Consider the following 18,787-nt stretch of genomic DNA (forward strand, 5'->3'; position numbering starts at 1 on the left):
TGGTCAATAATAATCAATGAGTTGATCGCCACTTTTTAACCGGTGAAACTGGCTATAAAAGCTTTTTGCAGATGAGAGTTGACTTTGATAATGGCCGACACAACCATGAAATTTGCCTTAGACAAATTAAATAGCTCAGGACTCTAGCCTTAGTGCCGATATATCTAAAGCACTACGCAACAGAATCGCGGAATAGTGCCTCTCTGAAATTACAGGTACATTAGTGGACTTACAAAAATCCTCCCAAAAAGTATGGCGAGGGACTAAATAATCCTGGTTATTTCCTCATACCGAAAAAGAATGCAATGCGACCAGAGATGAAAAATTTGTTGCGTCATATAAATAAACAAGTGATTGTGGAACCAGTGCAAGAGGACATAATGGAAGAAAATGGACCAACTAATCCGGAACCCGTGAATTTTACTGGAATAAGAACTTAACATTGAATTGAAACGAGAAAGAGAAAACTTTTATAACGAAAAAAACTGATTCTCAAAAGGTTACGAAAATATTTTGGAAAAGGAAATGGCCATTTATGACACCGAAGGAGTGAAAGGCGATCATTTGTCCATGGTCTATGACTATTTAACTTTTAACTACACGCGCTGGCGTATTTTGTACGCCAGATATAACAATTCTACTGCAAATATATTTAAAAATTTAATTTTTGACCTTGTTTATCTCTCTAACGTATTACTGGAATGTGCTTTACAATTTGGTTTTAGTTTCGTTATAATCGGCGTTCTGGGAAGATCGTAATTTACAGTTTATTAGTTGTTGTTTCCGGTGGTGGACAATATACGCTACGATTATATTAATTACTTACTTACTTACTTAAGCCGTCCTCTTGTACCTTACGGTGTCGAGGTAAGTGGAGAAATCAGACGTCTCCATGCCTTTCGGTCAGTAGCTAGTCTTTCTGCTTCTCTCCACCCAATATTCCTTTTTACGCAAGCCTTTCCAATATCTGCGTTCCACGTTCTTGCTGGCCTGCCTCTTCCTCGTTTGTTGTCGAATACCGCTTTCCATACCCTCTTTACAGTTCTACCTTCACCCATTCTCGCCATATGTCCGAACCACAATAACTGTTTCGTTTCAAGTCTGTCTAAGGTCCTTCCAATACCGCACCTTTCACGTATGTCTTTCACGGTTTTACTAGAAACATTGTAATTAAATCTACGTAACATTTATAAACATGCTTGTGATATTTTTTTATTTATTAAGAACATCTGTAACTCCACTAACATTTTTGTACAAATAAAACTATGTTCAGGGTAGTTTTTAAGGGGTGAAATGACTTACACCAATTTTCCTTCAAGAGTTTAAAGAGAATGTAAAGAAAGCAAAACATGTTTATTGTTTTTTGCATTAGAAAATCAAAAATAAATTCACTAGTTTATTAGTCATTGTTTTCTTCTGCATCAGGAAGTGGTCCAGCTTCGTCATTGATACTTCATTAGATGATATAAGATTTCTAAATAAGAATGGTGGACTGGAGCAATCCAGTTAAAAAATTTTCAACAGTGTTGGTCTTCCCTTCTGCCTGCTTCGGATATTAATTTGTGAAAAGGAAAAATCTTCATTTAGTGTTTCTTAATAGAACAACGAAAATCGCTCATTTTTTTTTTCACTCTCGTTCACTGAATTTTTAAACATGACACTGGTTGGTTAGTATTGGTTTTTCTTTTCGTAATTGATTTAATGAGATTTTTCAGATCTTTAATGTCTTCTCTAAGAATTTTTGTGAAATGAAAGCTTTTTTCTTTCGACGCCGAACTATGACGGAGAACCAATCTTCAGGCACATAAATCTGTTTACCTTTAGAGTGAGTTTCAATTGAACCAAAGTCTGAGTCGTTTGGTAAGTAAGAGTGTCCTCTTACCATAAACTTGTGATTGACTACTTCGATACTATTATTTTCACTCTGAACTAATTGTAACAAGGCCGAGTCAAAATTCCAGTTTCTATTTTGACCGATGCAGCTGTCACTGTACAACACAACATGTTTTGAATTTGCTGCACGTAATTCTATCTGCTTTGTGACACAGGCACTGATTTGCTGAAATACGTTCGAAGCTATTGTTTCATCCCTTCCATACATGTAGCATGTAGCCTAATCCAGACGATAGCTCATGGCAGCCCAAATTGTAAATGTATATAATACGTTTATAGTATGCGATAGATGTGGTTAGTTTTGGGAAAGCTAGGGCTTTCTCTAGGTCAAAAGTGAATACATAGTATGAATCGACGGTCTGGGCCTTTTCTGTATCATTTTATTCCTAAAATGAAGTTCGTGCTCAACTTCAATCTGTTTTATCTCATTATCATCTATTGTTGCAGCTTTTTTTAATTTGTAAGCATCACACTTAGAGGACGTATTTTTTTGTGGTACATGAAAATGAAGGTTGTACTCGTTATTGAGTGTACAGCGATAAATATCACTGGAAACGGGGACAGTACCTTGTTCTCGACAGTACTTACTGTACAAGCGACACAGCATGGTAACATTAAGGTCAAGGTCAGAGATAGATACCTACGATTGGGATTCTTATTCCTTGTGTAGTGCGATTGATAAAATGGAAAATTTTCAATATGCTTCCGGACACAGTTTATACGTTCTTCAGACATTTTATTAGTTGATATACCATGGCCTCGATTATCTGAACCAGGTGGTTCCCCTTGTTTTATCTTATTAATGGCCCGTGACATTCGGCCATCAGATATCTGAAGATTACTTTCTTGTTGAGAATCAGAAGGCACCCACTCATCTCCTGAGTAAGCGAAAATACTAGGCTCATCACTCACATCACTTAAACAGTCGTCATCCATTGTATCGAAAAATCGCAACTGCAAAATACTAAACAACATAGGAATGAGGGAATAGTGGTGTAAGTCTGACTTGCACCACTTTTTCGTCTACTACAACAGAGATTTTTTTTGACTGTCAAGTTTGTGCTGCTATCTATGAGCAAATGGAAGAGTTATGACTTACATCACTGTTGCGTCTGATAGATTTAAATATGGAGATTTTGAATATGCACTTATCTCTATTCTATAAAAAAGTGACTTACACCACTTTTCCTTTCACCGCCTCATATGTTTATTAATATCAAAAACAAAAATCCTCGGTAATTATTAACGTGTAATATAATTTATTTAGATTCAATGTTAACAAATACCGAGAATCAGTTCCCAAAATTGTTGTTAAGTCCAAAAACTGACGTAAACTGCAAAAAAAAATTAGTAAATCAAATTGCAGTAACACAAAATATTTCGTAAATAATGTCATAACTAAAAATAATATTTCATTTCGAACATTTTGCTTAGAACATTACCGTTTTAACTCAAAATTCTAAAATAACTTCACTGATAGTATTTTTTTTTTTAACTAAGAGTACAAAGGAACTTCCTTTAATATTAATTAGAAACACATTATGTATTAATTTTTTTATCTGCAGTAGGAAATGAGTAATCAGTTTTTTCTATGGCCGTGCTAAAACAACAACTTTCGCGCACGCATTTCGTTTCCGAATGTTGCACTTTTCCGCACGGTGTGCGGGAAAGTAGAATAACTTTTAATATGGCATTATAATACACTATAATACATACAATAAACTAATATTTAGACCTTATTTACTAATTTATTTCAAATGTATCTTATGGTGTTCATGTTTTAATGAAATTAACGCAATATTTCGATGAAATAAAATTATTTTGACATAAAATTGAAAAGTCAAATCAGTAGGCAATTACAATGGTTTTGAATTATCGTCATGGAAACCAATATCGTCGTCTGGTAACCCATTATATTGAAACTTTGATTTTGACAACTTTGTCAAAGAATTAATTTGTGAATTTTCACTCCTAAATAAAAATTGAATTGATTCTATTTTTCTGGCTTTTTTCCACACGTACGGCCCTAGAAAAAATATTGTTCCTAACGCATGCGGAAAGTGTCTTCCCCGCACTCGACTGCTTGCCCGAACTCCGATATCGCGGCGTTCGGGTCAACGGCAGTCTCGTGCGTGAAAGTATCACTTTCCGCACTAGTTAGGAAATAGTTATTTTTTCCCTTACTTTCACTCACGCAGTGCGGGAAAGGGCAACTTTCGGAAACCGAATGCGTGCGTGAAAGCGGAAAAAATAACTATTTCGTTGATTCCGAAAAATTCATTTTTCGAGCTTTTTTGAGTTACGACACTATTGTATTATTAGTGCGATATCCTTTTTAAAGTAATAAAAGGCGCCGTGGATGTGGTCGATGAAATGAAAACCCTATATTCTGTTTCACGGGTTAGTTGTAGATGGCCACTTACCATATTATATTTTTCAATGTTAAATATTGGCGGCATCAACAGTCACATTGTATATAAATATAATAATAATAAAACAGAAGAACATCGTGTCTTTTAAAAAGAATTGGCTTTATCGTTGATGAAACCTCATCTTATAAATCGTTCAACAATTCCAAATTTAACTTTAAGCCTTCGGAATTCTATTGCAAGGATTGCCAAAATAACATTATCGAACTGATCACAACCTGAACTATCGGATATTCAGTTTTATTCATTTTTCCATAGCTGCAAAAATAGAAAAGTAAAAAAAAATGTAATTCTTGTCATCAACCAATTTGTCCAGAGCATTCTTGTTATACTTGTGTAAAGTGCGGTACCGTGAATTATGAAGATAGGGAGATTGATTAATATTGGTTTAATTCAGATCATTTTTTTTTGTATCTTATCATATTATTATGTAGGTATATTATGTTATATTATTATGTTCTTATTACTAGTTAATAAAAAAAAGTTTAAACTCTGTCTTAAAAATTATATGTATTATTGTGTTTTAAATTTATCAATCAAAAGCAAAATGAAAATTAAATTAATTTTTTTTAATAACGCGCGCACATAAATTTGATACACCCTGTATATTGAGCTGTTTTAAAATTTATTAGAATTTAGTGAAGGTAAATAGATTTCTTTTTTAACGAGCTTTCCGAGGAACCATTAAAGACTTTTGTGAATAATTAAAGTGAAAAGAACTATGTATTTAGATTTAAAATGGAAAAAAATTGTTTACTGGATAGGTGATTATCAATTTCTCGAAATTGATAATTGAAAAGAAAGTTGGAATTTTAATATCTTCATTTCAATACGAGTATATGTGGGAGAGTTTCTCCGAAAGTAATTAAGATTTTCGGAACAAATTTGAGGGTGACTGTTGTTTGTCAAATGGAAAAGTCAATGTTCTGATTCTTGGAATGTGGAAGGGGAAAAGATGGATTGGATGATTGAGAGAGAGTGAAAAATAATTCATTATGTTGTTGGCAGCGAGAAGAAGCGGTTTTCGACGTGTTAAGTGGAGTAGATAGTTAGCATATATCAGTGGTTGGTTGATAGTGGAGAATAGTGTTGAAAAGTAGAACGAGCGACAGATCAAATCGAGACGAAATACCTCTTTGATTCTGTAGTATTGTGAGAAGGAGAGCAGAGAATTTTTGGAGTTGTTTGAATCGAGAACGTGTCAAAGAAACACGGTTTTTTGGAGAATTAGTGCTGGTATGCTGACAGTTTTGAAGCTGGACAACGGAGAGAGGCTTTGATGAGTAGCCTTTAACATAATCAACGAGGGAGAGCTGTTTGGGGTCACGAGAAGACATCCGAGTGAGGGAAGCAAAAGGTCAGTCAATTTATGTGAAAGAGATTTTTATGTTCGGGAAATAAATTTTTGAGTAAAAAGCATATGAATTAAAGTTCCAATATTTCAAAATATAAATAGTAAATATAGGTAACCTTGCGAAGACATAAATTTGTTTGGTTTAATTTGTTTTACCAAAGTCATCGGGAACAAACCGATAAATTGTTTTTTTTGTAAAGATAATAGTTTTAAGTGGTATATATTTCATTCGGACATCTGTGTCCACAGGTTTTTTAGATTCGATAGTTTTCAGAGTATTAATTTGATAAATAAAAGACAATTCTGTGTTTTTATTCTAATAGTTTGCTTTATTTCTTTTCCCTATTTTATCCCGATTAGGATCAACTCAGAGATACTGAACCCACGAGAGAAGATAAATATAACGTAAGATAATTTGGTTTTTTTATATTAAAAGGCACCCTGAGATTTTTTATTCAATTTTGATATATGATTTGCGACAATTAAATGATTAATTAAATAAATAATAATCAATATAAAATTAACAAGAAGCAGATCACAACAGTATATTGTAAAGAAAGGCAAAAGTTGGATATGTGAGAGAAAATTTCACGCGCGAATACTAAACGTTCCTAGCGACCAATGCCGGGTTAATATAAATTTCTATTTCTAACAATCGTTTATTTCGACCACCACACCTCCGCGTGGGGGGGGGGGTCGTGTTTGGTGTCATTCGATAGATTTTTCAAAAATATTGAATACGTGTAAAGTAAGTTGCAGTTGTTCGACCTGATGTTCATTTCGCGAGATATAACGCGGGGTTTCTATTTCAAATTTTAAATTTTTCCCCCACCTCTCTCCTTGGGGGTCGTATTTGGTATCATTCCATAGATTTTTGAAAAATATTGAATACGTATTTTTTAGTTTTTAGATTTGACGTTTATTTCTCGAAATATTCGCTTTTTTCTTGTGAAACTTTGTGACCAACACATTTTCTTACGAACCGCTCAAACCGTCAGATTTTTGAAATATACACTCTTTTGCATGTACTTAACTTATATTATTTTAATCTGGCGATTTCGAGTTTTTCTAAGGATGGATTTTCTTTTTCAGGTCCCCCTTAACGAACTCCCCTGTATTCAGATCCAATATATTTTAGGGGTACAATTACAGGGTATAAGGTTTCTCCCCATGTGATAATGTAACGCGCTCGAGTAACTGCGAAAATCCCCGCTTGGGCATCCCTATCATAAGATAATGATAATCATTACCGTAAACATGGCCTACTTTGCCCAGTGGGTTCAACTTTGCCCACTTTAAGGGTTATAATATTTGTAAAAAAAATACTTGGCAACATAGCAAAGTACCACAGACGTTTACGCGCGCACTAAGAAACATGCAGAAATCAAGACAGTGATGACAGTGTGATCTAACCTGTGTGACTGAAGTGTAACGCTTGTAGCAAAGAATACTAACACACCCACGGTGTGTTAGTATTCTTTGCTTGTAGTAAGGTAAGAAATTTGAACACGTGTTTGTAGTTTTTTTAGGGTAAAAGCTAAGCTCTGCTGGGTATACACCAGTAGCAATATTAAGTAAATATTTGTTTATTCGTCTTATCTAGTATTGTTTTAACTGAATTTGCGATGAAACGTTTATCAGGGATTACATGTTTCTTCTTTATAAAATAAAATCCAAGTGGGCAATGTTGTGCTGTCATTTGTCTTTAATTTTTTATATTTTATTTTTTTATATAAAATGTTTTAGAGGCATTTAAAAGGAAACGGAAGTGTGCTTTTGAGTTTAACGTCACAAAGTATTAATTTTTACGTAAAACAGCATGTCAGTATTTACCTAATTTTTTTTTTTTTTTTCGTTCAAGGACCAATCAAAATGCCAAGAAAAAGCAGAAAAAAATTGGGAGCAAGGCAGTATGTAAACTACTCTGAAGCCATGCTTGAACGAGCTGTGGAAACAGTGAGAGGAGGTTTAAGTTCCCGTCAGGCAGAAGAACGTTTTAAGGTGCCACGCCGAACCGTTCTGAATAAAATTAAACGAACGCATGTTTCCTCCATTGGCCATCCCCTTGCACTCACTAAAATAGAAGAACGTCATTTAGTGGATGTTGTTATAGCAAGTGCGGAAAATGGTGCTCCTTTAACAAGCCTAGAGATAAGAAAGCTTGTCAAACAATATTTAGATGTCAGAGGAAATCGAGTTGTTTATTTCTCTAACAACAATCTTCCTAGTTGTGACTGGGTCAAGGCTTTTTTGTCACGACATAAGCACATTTTAACTCAAAGGCACTGCCAAAACGTTAAACGATCCAGGGCAGCCAACACTGAAGAAATCATAGAGGGATATTTTAATAATTTAAAAATAACACTTGAAAATATCGAACCTCAAAATATCCTAAATTATGACGAGATAAATCTGTCAGATGACCCTGGTACCCAAAAATGTGTATTTCGACGAGGGACAAAATACCCGGAAAGATACATGAATGCCACTAAAAGCGCAGTGTCTCTAATGTTCGCAGCTACTGCAACAGGAGAACGCCTACCACTGTATGTCGTTTATAAAGCTGAAAGATTATATGATAGATGGATGACGGGTGGTATAGTATAATAGAACAAAATCTGAATGGTTTGATGCATCAACTTTCCAAGACTGGTTTTTTAAAGTTGTTTACCTTGGTCAAAACGGGATAACAGCACAAAGGTTTTGATTGGGGACAACTTGTCCTCACATTTGAATATTGAGATATAAAGGGCTTGTCAAAGGGCAAATATAAGGTTTGTATTTTTGCCACCTAATTCTGCAGGGCTTACACAACAACTTGATGTTGGATTTTTCCGGCCTTTAAAAAGAGCCTGGAAAAAGATCCTTACTGATTTAAAAACTAGTCAACCTAACTTAAATTCAGTTGAAAAAACCATCTTTCCTCAATTGCCAAGAAAACTAATAGACGCGATTGAACCAAATTTTCAAAAAAATCTTCAAAGTTCATTTCGTGCAACTGGAATTTGTCCCTTTGGCCCACATGAAGTGCTAAAAAAGATGCCAAATGAGAGATTTGCCAAAAGCGTAAGTTCTGAAATTGATAATGCATTATTAAATTTTTTACAACAAAAAAAGAAAGGGGATACTATTAAAAAACGAAAGAAAAAGTTGCTTAATGCTGAACCTGGTCAATCAGTTCAATTTGAAGAAATTGGTCAGAATCAGGAGGGAAGTGCGAACGAGGATTTAGAAGAAGAAATAGAGATGGAGACGAGCGACAACGAAAATTTAGCAGAAGAAATGGAGATGACTAACAGTGACGATGATATTGGTGGGGAGGCAGGTGAATTACATGAAGCAGAGCAGGATGAAATTGTTGAAAATATCGAGTCTGATGAAAACGTCGAAGTAGATGGAAACATTTTAAAAATCGGTACTTTTGTGGTGGTCCAACTTCTTACAAAAAAACCGTTAAACATTTCATCGGAATTATAGTAGAAATAAACGGCGACAATACATACTACACCGTAAAATTTTTAAGAAAAAATATAAATGGTTTCTTTTATCCAAACATATTAGACATATCGGACGTCAATTTTGAAGACATTACAAAAATATTAAAGGAACCTTCCAAAAGTAGAAGAGGATATTTTTCTTTTAAAGAAAATTTAAGTTGTTTTCAGTTATAATTTTCGTGTGTTTTTTTAATAAAAGTTTAATATTTTTTTCTATTTTTATAATAAAAGTGTAATAATTTTTTTTCTAATTTTGTAATAACAGTTTCTCCAAAATTGAAGAAAACTCTGAAAAATAGAGCTTTTTGGTTCTAGTTTTTATTAAAAAATAAAATTAAAAAAACGCATATCGTGGAGATAGTAGACAAATTAAAACGTATGCCATGGGCAAAGTAGTCCTATTACGTTTTAATTTTGCCCTACAGTGAATTTAAAATAGGTGGGCAATGTTGAACTTTTCCGGGGCAACCTTGCCCACCTTGTATTTATTTTGTTTTCTCGGCTGTGTTACAGATTTTTATAAAAAATGATAAGAACATTCTCGGTTAATATTTCGAGAATCCTCAAAATAATTTTTGTATTTATTTATATGTGCTAAGAAAAGAAACATTTAAATAAAACTGAAATTTGCTGGGCAAAGTAGGCCATGTGTACAGTACTTCATTTCGTTTTATATGATTACGCTTTTCGTAACAATATACAAAAGGATTTTTTTAGAAGAATTTAAGAAAATGTTTCTTTTAGATATCCATACCGACATCTGAAATAAAGTCTATATAAAAATATAAAACTTAAGTTAGATGCACATATTGTTTTATTTATGTTTATTTTATATCGTCGTAACAAATTAACATTAATTAGTAGAAGCGAAAATAATTTCTAGAGACTCGAGAATATTTTAATTAAGTGTTTTAATCAATTTTAATATTTTCTAAGCTTGTAACTCGTTTTTCTTGAATTTTCCAAAAGTAATAACTTTTGAAAAGTTGTCACGTCCCATTCAAACTAATGAAGGGACGCCAAAGTTCGTCATTATTACAGTTTCCTTGGATGACTTTGATGGAAGATATGATGCTGTTTACTAATTAAATACGAATATGAGACGGAAAGGCAAATTGAAATAAAACCTAATTATCTCCAGTTGATGTATATTTTAAAGTTTATCCAAAGAAGGGGGTTGGCGCTTTTAATATTGCAAGCAAATTTGTCAAAGTTAATGAGTTTAAGCCACAAATATACTGCTGCTAAAAATTAGGCACATTTGGTGAATTTTAAAACTTTCGTTTGCTTTGTCTTTAATTGCCATTACTACATTTCTAATTTAAACAAGAATTTAAATAGCTTCTACTTAGACGAATTTAACCAAGTATCTATACAGAGTAGATACAACAATAATTGGTGTGCAATAACACTATTAAGCGCCACATCTAAACTGTTGACCAAAATCATATTGGAAAGATTGAAGCTGGAACTGGATAAATAACTGAAAAGCAACCAAGCAGGCTTCCCCGCCAAACGTTTCACACTTGCAGTCTTAGAATTATCTTGGAACAAAGGAATAAATGGAATAAATATATATATATGTGAGTTTTATTGACTTTGAAAAGGCCTTTGACCATGTAGATGGGGTACAGATGTGGAAACTCTTAAGATTATATTGGGATAACACTAAAAATCATAAACTTTATTAAACTCTTCTACAAAGGATACAAAGCCAAACTAGAATATTCAGGTGAAGTAACAGAAGAAATAGCCCTAGAAAGTTGAGTCAAATCGGGTTGTGTACTATATCCTACCTTATTCGTTATTATGATAGACTGGATAATGGAAAAAGTGTGTAATTGACGATCGAACAGGCATCAGGTGGAATCTATTCACACAGTTAGAAGATCCCCAATTTCCAGATGACATCTGCCTGAAAACTGAACACCGAAATCATATACAAACAAAAATTGACAAATTAGCACAGTACTCCGACACGATGGGACTCCGAATAAACACAGAAAAACCAAACACTTTAAAAATAATAACCAACCAAATAAGAAAATAATGATAAACGGTAAGGAAATAGAAGGGAAAGACAATTTCACATATCTGGGATCAGTCATGGAAAGGAGCGGGAGGTGTAAAAAGGATTTACAGACCAGAATAATAAAGGCTCAACATGCATTCAACTCCTTAAATAGAATTTGAGTACTTTACAATTTAAGTACACAGTTAGACCTTTCAAAAAATTATAATAAAAAGTTTCTAGCATCAAAATTGAGCGACTTATGATCGAAAAATGACTACGAAAAATCAGTGAAAACAACCCCCAACTACCTTATGATTAAAAATTGGTCTTCACCTTTCTGTAATTCCTTTTATATTGGTATCATCAATACACTCAAAAAGTTTGGCCTATTTAAAAGGCCCAATTTTAGAAAAATTTGAGTTTAAAGAAAAATTGATTTTTTGCAATTTCGTATTTTTCACCTTTTACTTCAACACATCTCCGAGAATACTGGAGATACGAAAAAAATGATACATTACTAAATTGTAGCTTATCAATAACTAAAATTTTCCTGTGCATAGATTTCCATTACAGTGAAGAATTAGCGAGATATAGCTATTTAAAACCTCTATTTACGAGCAAACACCCCCTCATTCGAGCCCTTTAAACCCACCCCAATTAAAAAATAAAGGATCTTTCGGAATTTAATTTACACAGTCCTATAGCTTTTCAAAAATCCTACAAAATCGTTTTTGAAAAAACTTTTTATCGCCAAAAATGAAGAAGTTATGTTTATAAAAATAATTTTTTTTTTCGAAAAATTCGAATAGACCGCCTATGGACCATTTTCAATGGATGTATAATAGAAAGATATCGCAAATGCATTTTTATCGCACGCTAATAGCGGAATACGCTATTTTGACATGTACGCAAGCGCAGAATGAATGTTACGCTAATACCGGATAGCGTGTCCCGCTATTTAGGTTGAAATAAGGGACGGTAATAACGTTAACGCTAATTTGACATTTGGGATGAAACATAAAAATAATGTACAGAATACAAATTTTATAAACTAAATACTGTGAATCATCTTATGTTGAGAAACACGTGCATTTTTATTTTGTCTACAATAGACTACTTTTTGTGGTTAGGATATTATTTATTCAGATATTTTATATTATTTTTATACTAACTATTTATATTTATTGTTGGTTAAACCATTAAAATTAAAATGCATGTCAACCAGCTCAATATCCAAATTCATTTTTCAATAAAAAACAATTACAGTATTCCTCAAAATTAATTTCTAGGTTACACTGTAATACCAAACGTCGGTTGTCATAATAACGTTAAGCCCCGCCCCAGAACATTTGCGATAACTCTCTTGTTGCCTGTGCTGAAATAGAACGTTATACGTTATTTACGTCTTGACACGATATTATCTTTTGCATTTGCGATATCTCTCTAATATCACAATAATAACCGGTTCGTATACTGGAAGATGACTAAAAAACTATTTCTATTTGTATTTGTACGTATTTGTAAATTCGTATTTTTGTGTAAATAAATGTGGTAATTCTTTAATTCTACTTCCTTTTCTGTATAGATCTATTAAATTATCTACTTATAAAAATTTTAATATTATTAACGGTGGTTTTTAAGGGTTTAAATATTATGATATTATATCCTAAAGCATAAAACAATCATTATTTAACCAATCAAAACCAAATTTTACCCATATTAAAGTTTACAATGTTTTTATATAATTTTTGACAATAAGGGGTAGTTTACACCCGTAAAAATCAACGCCCTTGATCATGATATAGAATATGAAGGACAGGTTGAGATAATCCTAATCCCAAATTTTTATGTAAATCGATGCAAGCCGAAATTATTCTTTTAGGATAGGTAAATATTTTATAATATAGAGCTCCAACAAGGATGGTTTTAAGGGTTGAAATATTATAATAGTATACTTTAAAGCATAAAACAATCATTACGTAACTAATTAGAACCAAATGTTCACAATATTAAAGTCTAAAATGTTATTTTATAATTTTTTACAATTAGGGGTAGTTTTCACCCTTAAAAAAACAAAGGCGTACAACGGCTCAATATAGAAAATGAACTAGAGGGTGAAATGAGCCTAATCCCAAATTTTTGTACAAATCGATGCTGGACGAAAAAATTGCGAGGTTTTGCCATTTTCTCAGTTTCATTTCCTCGACTAAAAGCTAATTTAAAATTTAAAATAAAATACAAGGTATTTTATTTAACAAATATCTTTGATGCTGCACAATGTTATTGAATATCTTGTATATGTGTTAGTAATTTTAAAATGTGAAGCTTTTAGCTAACTCCCATTTTTTAATATCTATGGCAAAAAGTTGATCTAATGCCATCCCTTCTCTGCAAGCACGCACACTCCCATTTTTGTAAATATAACCTTTTTTGGTATTTCCTAGAATAATAGCTTATAACCGAGTTTATCACAAAAGTTAATCATTCTGTATATTGATAAAATACCTATTAAGGGAAAATCATTACAAAGGTAATTAAAAAATAATTTAAATCAACGAAAGAGATAAAGAGAAGAATCCACCTTTCAGTAAAAGAAAAAAAGAATGTGTGTGTACTTTGTACGCACGTAGGAAGTTATACTTCTATTATATTATTTCAACGAAAATATTATACTTTAAACAGTTTATTTATATTTTATTTAAATATTAAACTAATTTTAGTACTTAATACTTTTCAAAATTTTTTATTAAAACACTACCAAAAATTAAAAAAGTAAAATATTATAACACAGACCAACACATTGAAAAATGCCACAAATGATTTCTGAACAATAATTGTCGGAAAAATACGTATCTTCTGAAAAAAAAAATTATATAATAAATATACTTACAATTACAATCATAAAATGTATAAAAGAAAACAAAAAAATAAAAGTATTGGGGTTCGAACCCGCTTATGTTTGCGCAGTTATTATTGGAATTCATTCATCTTACACTTCTACCCACGGAGACACCTGCATCATGTGGGAAGATCGACGAACTAAATGGTTTAAACTTTTGACAGTTCTGAATTTAACCAAATTATTTTGATTTTTGTAGAATATTGAAATATTGAAATATTAAAATACAACAAAATATAGAGTAAGAAAACAATATATTAGGTGAATATTGACATAAATTTTGATGGTAATCAAATTATGTAAATCAAAGCATTACATGCTATTTTGATAAGTTCATTTTAAATTTTCCAAATAGGTAGGTACCTATGTAATTTTTATTAGGATACTGAAACATTTACAATTATTACGTACCTGTCGCTTTTAAAAACTATTTAAAAGTCACTACAATTATAAACTTGCTGTTTTCTCTGCCATCACAACAATAAAAACTAATATACACAACATTTGTTGATCCATAACCTCCAACAATTATTGACAGATGATTTTAACACCCAATACGATCCCGTATAACGTTTGAGCGACTAAATATACTGTCATGTATCGAGGGTTTAGTATCAAACAACGTTAACTACAGAAACATAAAGTGGCAGAAAATGCGAAAAACTGTTTTGAAACGTAATACCAGCCAACAAATTTGTGATTACGGAGGCAAAATACATTACAATAGAAATCTGTCAATTTATGTAGTATTATTATGGTTTCTTTGACATATTGTAAAAATTATTACAGGTTATTGATATTCTACAGAGAAAAAAATAGACTTTTTTTCTATTAATGACCTGATAACGCTTTTTGATATTACCGATATATATTTTTTGTAACCGTTAACGTAGCACCTGATAATAATAATTTTACTACAGGGTTAGTACTGCTGGGTGAAAATGTAAAAATTTAATTTCCCTAAAATGTGGCGAAAATGTTCCTGATATTTCCCCTTTTTTCAGGATATCCAGTTGGACTTTAACTTAAATTCGATGATATTTTCAAAATTTTTAGGAGGTCCAATGCAGTACTAACCCTGTATTATTAAAAATGTTAATAAGTGTATTTAAATAAAAAACTTTATTTTTCTAATAACATACAACATAATCTAATATAACATAACAAAATATAACATAACATATCTAATAACATAACAAAAAATATCTAAATACTTATACCATCTTTAAACGCCTTTATCTTCTGAAACCTTTTCATTATGATCATCACCCCTTCCTTGAAGATTCTAGTAAAAGAAGTGATATTGTTCTTTAATTTTTGCTCACAGCGTTCTACTAAACCTTTTAACTTTGTATTATTAATCGTTAACGGTTTGTCATATTTTCTTCTTGGCACAAGTTTGTTAATTGAAAATGTTCGAAGTTGCCTTCTCTGTATTTTAAATTTCGTAAAGTTGTCTGATTTAAAATTGTATTTGAAATAACTGGGTGCAGTGTCTTCTTTTATAATATGTATATTGTAGCCAAACTATGTTCAGCCATTTGACAAAATTTCCTTCAATGTCAGTTTTTTATTTTTAATCATTTGAATTTGAAGTTCTTTAAAATAAAAAATGTCTTCTTGATCTATTTCAACTACTTCGTATTTTGATTTCTTTAAAGCCATTTTATTCACTGTACATATACCATCCCGATGGATCATAAATTTCCAAGCCTTTACTCGCGTTTTCGATGTGGGCAAGGACCATATCACATTCCATTTGGGAATGTCCGGGCTCAAAAAATAACTGGTCGATTTTTGAAATATTTAGTGTTTCAACAGCAAAGAGAAACATTGCGGAAACAATAATTGAATTTCCATTTTGGCCCGAACAAGTTTCAGATATAAAAGCGAAGTCTTTTCCAGTAACTTCACTTTTCATTGTATTTGTAATTCCTAATAAAAAGAGGCTACCTCAGAAGATCCACGACCCGCTAATGCTTCGTATTCTGTCATACAAAGTTTTGTGCTACGACTGGACATTTTTCTGTTAACCCGCCAGTGGTCGCTATATGAGATTTTCTCTCACGGTTTCAGAAAATTGCTCACAACTTTTTTTCTGGGAAGTTATACGCGCTGTAGTTCCTTCTAGTCTCCTAACTATCCTCCCTCGACAATCTAATAGACTCGTCCGCTCACATAGTGACTCAGTCGACTTAGTATCACCATATTATTGAGTCAGTGCGCTTCATGTGAGAGATTCTCTCATCATGCGACCACCGGCGTCACCAACTTTGTACAAAAATTAATTTTATTTTTTACATTAAAACGTAAAATAATATCCTTTTTTGATGTAATAAAAGGCGCCGTGGATGTGGTCGATGATATGAAAATCCTATATTATGTTTCACGAGTTAGTTGTAGATGGTCACATACCATATATTTTTCAATGTTAAATATTGGCGGCATCAATAGTCACATTTTATATAAAGATAATAATAATAAAACAAAAAAACGTCGTGCTTTTTTAAAGCAAATGGCTTTATCGTTGATGAAACCTCATCTTTTTTGTAAAATTTTGTAAAGAAAGGCAAAAGTTGGATATGTGAGAGAAAATCTCACGCGCGACCACTCGCGTAACAACCTGCCTAGCGACCAATGCCGGGTTAAACACTGACAAAATCAAAATATTAAATAATTGCGACAAATATATACGTAACCGGCAATAAGAAAATAACATCTATGTTTTCTTTTAACTTCGGCAAAACTAAAAAATGTAATGAGTAATCAGATTATTGTAATCATGTTATCATGTAATGAGTAATAAGATGTAGTCCAAGTAATGAAGCTTAAAATAGGACAAAACCTCGCAATTTTTACAGAATGGATCGATTTGCTTGAAAATTTAAGAATAAGTAGTGGATAGTCCAAGGATCAAAATCTATATCATGCCGAAAGGCGCTTTTATCATGGGGGTGGTTGCAACCCCATCTCGGGGGTGGAAATATTTTATTATATTTTAATTACAAAAGTTGGTAAAAACGTTCATTTTAAGCAAAAAACGTTCTATACATTTTTTTGATAAAATTGATAGTTTTCGATTTATTCACTATCGAACGTGTTAGTTTTATATCGAAAAAATCAATGTTTTTAATAAGTTTTCTGCTAATAACTCCAAAAGTTTTCGTTTTATCAAAACAACTTTGCTTAACAAAAATGTACCCTTTGAAAAAATAAACAAATCCGTTTCTTTAAATTTTCTTTCGGACCAATAGTAATCGAGCTATACTTTATTATATGTTGGCTGTTCTTCTTCAAATGCTAAATATTGTAGTTTCAAAGTCAAAAGACGGGAAAACTATGCATTTTTCGAGGACAACTTGTTTAAACTAATTTAAAGTACTTAAAAATATCTATCTCCAGAAATAAAAGAAAAGTCTCTAGCTCAAAAATTAAGTGACTTATAATGAAAAGAAAGTCAGTCCCTATTTTTTCCAGCAAAAAAGTGATCGCAAGCAACCCCCTAATCACCACCCTAATTAAAATTAGTCATTGACCTTATTTAACCTTTTTTATTTATGTATTATTAATAGATTCTAGAAGTTTGACCAGCTTAGAATGATTAGTTTTTAAAACAATGGAAGTAAAACCAATAAAGAATTTTTGTAGTTTGGAAAAAAATGGCATTTTCTTCAGAATAGCAAGATTAGCATCAGAGATACGAAAAAATGTTTAAATATGAAATTGTAGCTTATTTAATTTCCAAGAAACTAGTTTGCAAAAATTTTTTTAGGATAAAAATTGAGTGGGCTATTGACAATTAAAACTTGTAATAACATGCAAAAACTACCTTTACCAACCCTTTCAAAGTCACCTCTTTTTGCGACTGAGAATTTTAAAAAGATTTAATATTAATAGGCTTATAGATCTTGTAAAACCCTACAAAATTATTTTTTACCAAACTTTCTAAAGTCAAAAATAAAAGAAGTTACGGTTAAAAAATCAATATATTTTTTTGAAGAAAAAATGAGAAATCCTATCATTGGAAGCATAATAATGTAAGTTAGCGGTGTTTTTAATCAATGGCCGTATTCATTTTTATTTATTTGTGTATTGTTAATTGACTCTAGAAGTTTAACTGGCTTAGAATGATTAGTTTTTAAAAAACTGGAGTGAAAAGCGAATAACGAATAATTTTTGTAGTTTGGTAAAAAATGCCATTTTCTTCAGAATAGAAAGATTGGCATCAGAGAAACGAAAAAATGTTTTAATATAAAATTGTAGGTTATTTAATTCCCAACACCTTGGTTTGAAAAAACTTTTTCTACAGCAAAAATTGAGTGAATCGTAAATGAGTAGGTATATCGAAAAACATTGATTTTTTCTATACAAAACTAACCTTTTCGATAGCGAATAAATCGAAAACTATTAATTTTATGAAAAAAATGTGTAAAGTATGTTTTGCTTACAATGAATGTTTTTATCAACTTTTGCGGTCGAAATATAATAAAAAATGTCCACCCCCGAGATGGGGTGGCAACCACCCCCATGGTAAAAGCGCCTTTCGGAATCATATAGATTTTAATCCTTGGACTGTCCACTACTTATCCTCAAATTTTCAAACAAATCGATCCATTCTGTAAAAATTGCGGGGTGAAAAGCTTCAGTTCCTGGCCTAATGGTAGAATCGAACAATATCGAAAATAAACAAATGTATTTAGC

This window comes from Diabrotica virgifera, chromosome 1 (assembly GCF_917563875.1).
Source record: "Diabrotica virgifera virgifera chromosome 1, PGI_DIABVI_V3a".
NCBI classification, from domain to species: domain Eukaryota; kingdom Metazoa; phylum Arthropoda; class Insecta; order Coleoptera; family Chrysomelidae; genus Diabrotica; species Diabrotica virgifera.